Here is an 8,470-nt window from a genome sequence, read left to right on the forward strand (position 1 = left end):
CCTGCACCCACTCCTAGAGCTTCTAATTTAATTGGCTTGGCATTGGGTTCAAGCAAGCATCAGCAATTTTCAAAGGCTATGTCAGTAATTCCAATGTTCAGTGAAACTACTGCTTAGATTGGAGATAAACATTTTAGCTCAGAACCAGCTCTGAGGGAAAGATACTCTATACCTGATGGACAAAGAGCTGAAGAAAGAATGTAAAACTCAATGCCAGAGATAAACACCACCTGCCTCAAAGTGAGGGCCTAAGGTTAATCCTTGTGAATAGTGTGTGTGTGTGTGTGTGTGTGTGTGTGTGTGTGTGTGATGTGTGATGTGTGATGTGTGATGTGTGCAACCAGAGAAGACTGACAATGGGGAAAATTTGACCCTAACAAAGAGACATGTGAGGAAGATAGAACATAGAACTGGATTTAAAAATATATATATATTATTAATTATAATCGATGTACAGTATTACATTAGTTTCTGGTGTACAACATAGTGATTCAACATTTATATACCTTACAAAGTGATCATGCCAATTCTAGTAACTATCTGTCACCACACATAGTTATTACGTTATTGACTCTATTTCCAACCCCTTGACTCATTACTGGAAGTTTGTACTTCTTAATCCCCAAAAGGGGAACTTTTCCATCCCTCCACCAACCCCTCCTCTCCAGCAATTATCAGAAGTAGAATTTTGAATATTCCATAATTTTGGACATTTGGTCAGCCTTTCTTCATCTGTGAGCAGAGCTGAGGCGGTTTTGTATGCATACAGAATAGATGTGATCCAAGACGTTTTCCTGAAAAGATCCCCTAATTCAAAAGTGTGCCTTCTGTTTCATCTTTCCCATCAACCACAGTGGCTGAAAAGGTCCACTGAGTCTTTCAGGTTAAGCTAGGCCAGTAAATCAATTTTGCATCCTCTATTCGTTTTAGAGTATGGTGTTTTCTTTATCAAATAACACCTAGTTAGGCCTTGAACTGGTAAAATAGGAGGGATGAGCATTTAAAATGAGCCTTCTCTGGCTTTAGCTCTGAAATTCCAGATTGGCCTCAGAAAGAAGTCCCAGGAAGGGAGGGCCTCAGGTGATGGACAAATAAGCCATAACATGAGGAAGGAATCCTAAAGAGGATGTCAAGGCGAGATCACCAGAGGTGAATGTGTTCCCTTTCCAGTTAACTCAATACTACCGTTGTAATTTGCACTAGTAAAAACCTTGCGGGTGGAGAAATGCCTCTGTCCCTGTGTCCTGATTCAGAGTCAACTGAAGACATTCATGTTCTGGGGCCTCAGGATGTAATGCAGTAGTTGTTTTGGAAATGTTCTGGCTTCGATCAGAGCTCCTTAATGACTATCCACTGAAGTGGCTTTTTCTTTTTCTTTTTTTGGACATTCTGTATTGTATTATTAGATCAGCATGTGGCTTGTTCCAGTTAAAAACAAAATCTGATTATAAGCCACTATGTGCTTAAATTACTGTAAGCAAATACAGTAACTTACTTATTCTTAATCCTGGAGTTGGTTATGAAGCTTGTGGTTTACCTAGTTGTTTTGAAACTTCTGCTTTCTGCTTTGGCTTTTGGCCTGCTGACCATTTCATTTATGAGGGATGCTCTGCTGCACCCAAGGGAGTGGAGATTCTAGACCCTCACTGTGCTACCTGTTGAGGTCAGCCTTACAGGTAGGCTGGAAATGACACCAAATTTCTCCCCTGCTCCCACCCATTGAGACGTCTGAGGCTTCTATCACCCAGCCTTCGCTTGCTGTGGGATGGTATCAGTTTAAACTTACAGGGAAGGGCCAAACACACATCGTTTAACTAGAATGCAAGTTAGCTCATCTATTACCTGGCACGCAACTTCTGAGGAAAGAAGACTTGGTTAACTTCATTTGGGCTGGAAGTGCGATTAGTGGTTAGGGAAGGGTCAGAGAACATTAAATGAGGTATTCAGTGACTAATATTACTATCTTATCAGTCAGATGGGGTCCAAGGTGTAAATATCAAAGAGAGAAATTTCATCTTGAACAGGTCCCCGCCCGAACTTTATCATTATTTATACATGCTTAAGCTACAAAGAGAGTGGCGGTGTCATTTTCATTCTTTCATTTTGAGTCCCATGAAAAAGAAGAGCATGTTGCAAAATCGTTTTCATCTCCCAGAGTTGGCTGTAACCCCCTACACAACCCAATTTATGGGGACTGGGCTTTTTCCGGGTATGAGGGTTTATTGCGAGGGTTGTACAGATAAAGCCATAAGGTTTTCGGGTGCGTAAAAAAGGTCCCCACCACACTGCCTCAGAAGCAGGTCTCCTCCGGCTCCAAGGCGACGCTCACCTCGCGTTCCAAAGCTGGGTCCCCCTACGGAGTCGGAGTCGGGATTCTACCCGCAGCGAAGCGCTTGGATGGATGTACCCAAACCGCCCGACTCTGCTGCGCCTGCGCGGTAAACCCGCGGAGTATTCTGCGGGCACTCTGCGCGCGGACGTCCAGCTCTCTGTGGGTGCCGGAGCCCTCCTTCCCGCGCTTCAGACGCTCAGCGAGAGTGCTGGGTAGGTGGTCCTGGCTGCGCTCTAGACCTCTAGTTGCGCCCTAGACCTCTAGTTGCGCGGGGTCCCAATGCACCATGGAAGCAGCTGAAGACGGGAGTAGAAAAGAGAAATGTGCTGTAGAAATACCAAAATAAACTCTTAAAATCTAACTTCAGTAACTTGACCAGCGGTAAAGAGAGTCAATGAATACCTATACCAGGGAAAAGACTTTCGGCTGGGGGATGTAGCTCAGTGGTAGAGCGCGCGCTTCGCATGTGTGAGGTCCCGGGTTCAATCCCCGGCATCTCCAAACAGCCACAATGGGTTTTTTTCCTCTAATCAGGTCCTAGAATACGATATTTTACATTACTTAGAACGATATTTTACGTTACCTGTATATATACCTGTCGCTCACGTACTCTAGGGAACCCAAAAATAATCTAAAAGAAAGGAACAGCGAAGCTCAGAAAAACAGCCCTTTCGATTGTTTTTGGGCGCCATAGAACTGAAAGTGAAACGGGAAGTTTGTCTTGGTTCATGTTTTCATTTGCATAAAACTAAAATTTTGATATTGTTGAACTTGTTTTGGGTACCCAAGACATGTAAGTAAGAAACGAAGTAAAAGAATTGTTATTTTGCATTGGCCGGGAATCGAACCCGGGCCTCCCGCGTGGCAGGCGAGAATTCTACCACTGAACCACCAATGCTACTTGTCAAAGTTGTCTTATATAACTTACTAGAAGAAACATTCCTATATGCATACTGATTCCTTTTTGTAATTATATGGTATTTACGCATTCAATTTTAGAGAAAGCAATTGATATTTAAATATTAAGAAAATTAGCATTTATAAAAAATATATTAATTTATGTCAAACTTTATGAAGAGATATTTCTAAAGTTGTCCTTGGTGAGGCAAATGAAAAATTTTTTTACATATGTAAAATAATACACAGTTACCTAGATAATTAGATAATTTATAACATCTCTTCTTTTTTCTTATTTTATTATTTTAGTTATTCAGACAAATACATAATTGTATTATCAAGGATTGGGAGTAGGGATTGGGATTAGAACGAGAGAGCAGTGAAAGGGAACAGGAACCTTGGACCAAATTTTAAGGGTAAATTGAAACTCCGTGGTGTAAACTGGGAACTTTGAAGCATTGGTGATTCTAAACAAGTGACTAATTCTCTAAGCTGGCTCTCCTTAATTGTGAATGACGTTTCAACACTAATAGTCTGAGTCTGACCCTTTACCCTTAGTTTCCATAGAAAGTAAAATTGCAAACCATACAACAAAGATATATGAGGGAGAGAAAGAACAGTGAAGAGAATGCGATTATGGAAGTGAATCCAGATATAAGATAGAAGGCTCTGGATTTGGCCCTTAATCTCTGGAAGGGAAATTTCCACCAACTTGCAGCATCTTTGATGGCGGAGGAGGATTTGGGGAAAATGTATGGGGAAAAAAACAGTAAATACATGGTAGTGTCTGTGTGCTGGGCTATGTAAATACATTAAACATGGACTTCAACTTAACGAGTGAGGAAACTGGGGCTCCTAGCAGGATTGCAATACATGTAGTATCATATTTAATATCTAGATGCTTAGCCACCACCCTGCTTTTCCTACAACAGAATAAATCACTGTGTATTTGCACCAGAAATACTGCATTTAGCTCAGAACATTATATATCAATAATAGTAAAGTGGAGTTAGAAAAGATCATAAAAAGCTGCTGAAATAATGTAAGAATTTCTATGTTAAACTTATATTTATTTTTAAGGACTTTTTAGTATGTAGATACAGAAAAAAAAATTAAAAACGTTACCAGTTTATAAAGACATAAAAGATATGAAGAGATTAGGAAAGCAGGAAACCTAGACTATAATCCTAAGTAAACTGTGGAAAAACATTTTACCTCTGTGAACCTCAGTTCTTCAAAATGAGAGAACTGGAAGAGAAATGTGGTTTTAAAATTGAATTCTGAAGGGCCCTTGCTTTCCAGAAGGGCCTCAGGGCCATTGGCTGGTAAGGCTCCACCATTGTGAGGCCCCCTTACTTCCACCAGCTCATTTTTAATCGCTCCTATTTGTTTGCATTCGTTTGATGGGTCATAACTCTGAAATTAAAATTAAAAAAAAAAAAAAACTTTGAAAAGCCCTGGACTAAATGACCTAAGTTCCTTTGAACTCTAAAATGTTATGATTCAAAATAAAATAAAATAAAATAAAATCTTAAAAAAAACATAACTCAGCATGAGAAACACTACCAAAAGTTTACAACAGCTGGAAGGAATCAAATAAGTATGATCTAATGGCAAACATTATTAGTGGCCTACCAAAGGCCATATTCCTTTCTTTCTTACTAAAGTTGGGACCACCCTACCTAGTCCCAGGGACAAATGTGGTATACTAAGCTAGTTATCTCATTTTCCTTTCCAAAGTTTGATCTGGGAGGTTTGTGACAGTTTCTGCCAATGAGAGAGAAGTATAGTCAGTTAAGGGCTTCTGGAAAAAGATGGAAGATGAGTGTTTATCTTTCCTGCCTATAATATTGCTATATGAGGTATAATGCTTGGAGCTGCTCAGCCATCTGGTGACTTGAAGGGAGACTGAAGATGACTCATCAGAAAGATCCCACTGTACCATCCTGGCATTTTCTCTGTTCAGACTTTTGGTTAGGTAAGATAATGAAAGATCTTTCTTTATTGTTTAAGCTTTGTTGAGTTGAGCATTTTGTTACATGCAGCCAAAACGATGCAGAGTGTATGTATCTGTACGTGTGTGTGTGTGTGTGTTCAGCAGTTCACATACTTTCTGATACAAGTCTGGAACAAGTCTTCTATTCTGTAAAGAAATGATATCTTGAGTTTTGGGTAAGGCTAACTTTTTCCTAAGCCTCTGTTTCTCTGTCACGATGGTGGGAATATAAAACAGGCCTAGTCAAATATTTTCCCTAACACTGTGTTTAATTTAAAGATGGATACATGACCATAGCAGGGACAATCAGAGTCCTTACCAAAATTTTCCTTCCAAAACTGTAAGCAAACATTAACTTTCTCCTGGTCTAAACGAACAGGTTGAATGTATAGTTGAGATTGCTGGTGCCATCTTGTTTTCCCAAAAGAGGGAGAGACAAACACGCCTGTAACATGACATTCAACCCCTAGAAGCAGCCATCTGACTGGAACAAATTCTGGATTTTATATTTATGTGAGTCGGTAAGTTGTCTGTAGATAGTAAGTTATCTTTTTTTTTTTTTAAAGTTAATCTGAGTAGCATTTACATTGTTTGCATCTGAACAACACAAATTGAGAAACTATTTTACCCCAAACATAGTAAATTGAGAGAACTCATTTCCCCAGAATATGATGTAGGCTGAAAATATGAATGTCAAAAAAAGTTTAAAGAAATTCATCAGTGGTAGAATTCAAAAGAGACAATAAAACCATGAGAAAAGTTTGAAGGATTCATCCCTAGTTTTTTGGAATAGTGTTAATTCTTGTAGCAAGGGAAGCCACTGAAGATTTTTTCAGCAAGAGAAGAATCAGAGCATTTGAAGGGATGACTTGGCAATAATATGTTAGAGAAGTGAAAGTGAGAGAAACTAAAAGTAGAGAAATTTGTCCAGGAGGTGGTTACGATGGGAGTGGGGAAGCAATAAAGTCCTGAAATAGGATGAGTGCTCTAGCATAAGGTTCATGGCAAGGAAGAAGGAACAAAAATTAATGTGGGAATCTAATTTAAGTGATTGGGAGATAGTATTATAACGTTGGGAAGTCAGGAGGAGAAAAGAGTGGATATACTGATGCTTGTTGAGAGAGATGCCTACTGAGTAGTTGACATCTAGATCTGGAGAAATCAAGACTAGAGAGGTGGAGTTGGGAGTCAACTAACTGCATAGAAGTGAAAGATAAGAATGTAGAAGTGGAGGAAGGAAGTCACAGAGAGAAGAGAGCTGAGCATAGAGCCTTGGGAAGGTCTATTTTAGGGAGTGGAAGGAGTTGGGGAGCCAAAAACAGAGAAACAGGTGAGTGAGGTGTCATGGAATCTGTGGAGATATGGCTTCTTCAGGCAAGCAGAGCCCCCTCCACCTTTTCTAATTCTCAGTACCATCATGACAAATGCATGTATTATTATATTTCATAAACGTACTCTGTATTCATTCTGTTTCACATCAGAGGTACTGTTTGCAGGAAGTGATTTCATTATTGGTATGGTCAAGCATGGAAAGATCACAAGATGGCCAACAGTGTCTTCTAGGTGGCACACCCTAATACTTTCCCTAGTCTGCTGTGAGCCTATGCTCTGATGAGTGGCCTCCACTGAGGCTGGCAGAAAGGATAAAAAGAGGGAGTGCCAGAAAATGTTATACAATCATCAGTCTTAAGAAACCTGGTCATTGTGACAGCCCAATGGGGCAGGCAAGGGATTGTAAATTGTATCATAGCACTTTGGAATACTTGCTCAAGGTACCTAGTCCCTAGTTGGTGTTGGCTTACTGTGGAAATGTGGCCAGATTTATATCATCTGGAGAAAACAAACCTTTAAGAAACAGAAATAGTTCACATAATACACAGCCACAAATGCAATGACTTTTTTTTTTTTTTAATTGTGAGTGATTGTATTGATTTAATACACACAGCTTATTTCTGTCCCAGGTTACAAACTAGCCCTGGGGAAATGATGGAGCCAGTCATTTGGATTGCCCTTTACTGGCTGGGAATTAAATCATTACTTATTCCATTTTAGAATCACAAGTAGTACCCCAAGGCCTACTTTCCTAAGGATTAAAACCAAGGCATGGAAATGAAGAATCCAGGTATAATTCTCAGGTGCATGCAAGTGTTGAGAATGCAGCAATTTTTCCTGGGAAGCTGTCACTGGAAAATCATCTCGTTTATGATATGCTCATTCCTAGTCCTCCAGTATGTCTCAACCAGTCAACAAGTCTGATTTTCCCCTTTTAAAATGGCCCTGAGCTTGCTCTTCCTCCTCATGCTCATCCTTCCTCCTAGTACAAACCCTTACCAGCTTACTTCCTAGGCTAAGGAGTGATTTCCTTTGCCATCCTGTGTGCTGCTACCAGTTGAATTTTCTATCTCCTTCTCTTACTCTTCTCTCCCTTTCTCACTCTGTTTCTAATTTCATGAATTTGTGAAAATCCAATCATTTTTTTATTGCTGGCTTAAAAACGGAAATAATTTCAAATACATACAGAGTCCTCAGAGTGAAGGAAATGTGGGTGTGAATATCCTTTTCTTGATTCTCGTCACTGGGTACAATATTTATTTGAATACTCTTGAGCTGTGCCTCTTGGCCACCCACCATCGAATGACAGAAATGGCTTTCCCCTCCCTTCTTCCTCCCGAGTCATTTGGTCTTTGCTTCATAAGTAATCTATGCATATGGTGCAAAATTCAAAAGGTATAAGAGTATGTGTTAAAAAGTATGTCTTCATCCCATCCGTCCCTGTTAACTGGTTCCCTTACCTAGAGGAAACCACTGTCATCAATTTCTTGTTTCCTTCCCCAGATATTCTATGTAGATACAAATATTGTATTTTACTTTTATGCATAAATGGTACATGCCATTCATACTATTGTGCTCATTACCTTTTTTCCTTTTTTTTTTTTTCAGAAAAATAGATCTCAGAAAATTTGTTTCTAAATATACTTAGAATTACCTCTTTCTTTTTAACGGCTCTGTGTTTGTTTGTAATTGCCTTTACTGACTAGAAATTAGAACTTATTTATTCCATCTCACAGTCACACATAATGCCCGAAAGCTAAGTTTTGTAAGGATTTAGGAAATGAAGAATCCAGCAGTAATGCTAAGATGCACGAAAATGGTGCGAATGGCCACTGCATGAAGGTATCGTAATTATCTTAGCCAGTTCCTTAACAGAGGACATTTAATCTGTTTCTGATTTAGTAGAAACAACA

General features: G+C 39.5%; 2 non-coding genes across 2 annotated transcripts; one reads left to right on the plus strand and one right to left on the minus strand.

Annotated features, from left to right (window-relative positions):
- The first annotated feature begins 2,761 nt into the window (after positions 1-2,761).
- Positions 2,762-2,833, plus strand: TRNAA-CGC. Its single transcript has one exon. It is a non-coding gene; the product is annotated as a tRNA-Ala (tRNA).
- Positions 2,834-3,159: 326 nt separating this feature from the next.
- On the minus strand, positions 3,160-3,230 carry TRNAG-GCC. Its single transcript has one exon. It is a non-coding gene; the product is annotated as a tRNA-Gly (tRNA).
- Positions 3,231-8,470: the final 5,240 nt, after the last annotated feature.

This window comes from Pteropus alecto, unplaced genomic scaffold (assembly GCF_000325575.1).
Source record: "Pteropus alecto unplaced genomic scaffold, ASM32557v1 scaffold3, whole genome shotgun sequence".
NCBI lineage: Eukaryota > Metazoa > Chordata > Mammalia > Chiroptera > Pteropodidae > Pteropus > Pteropus alecto.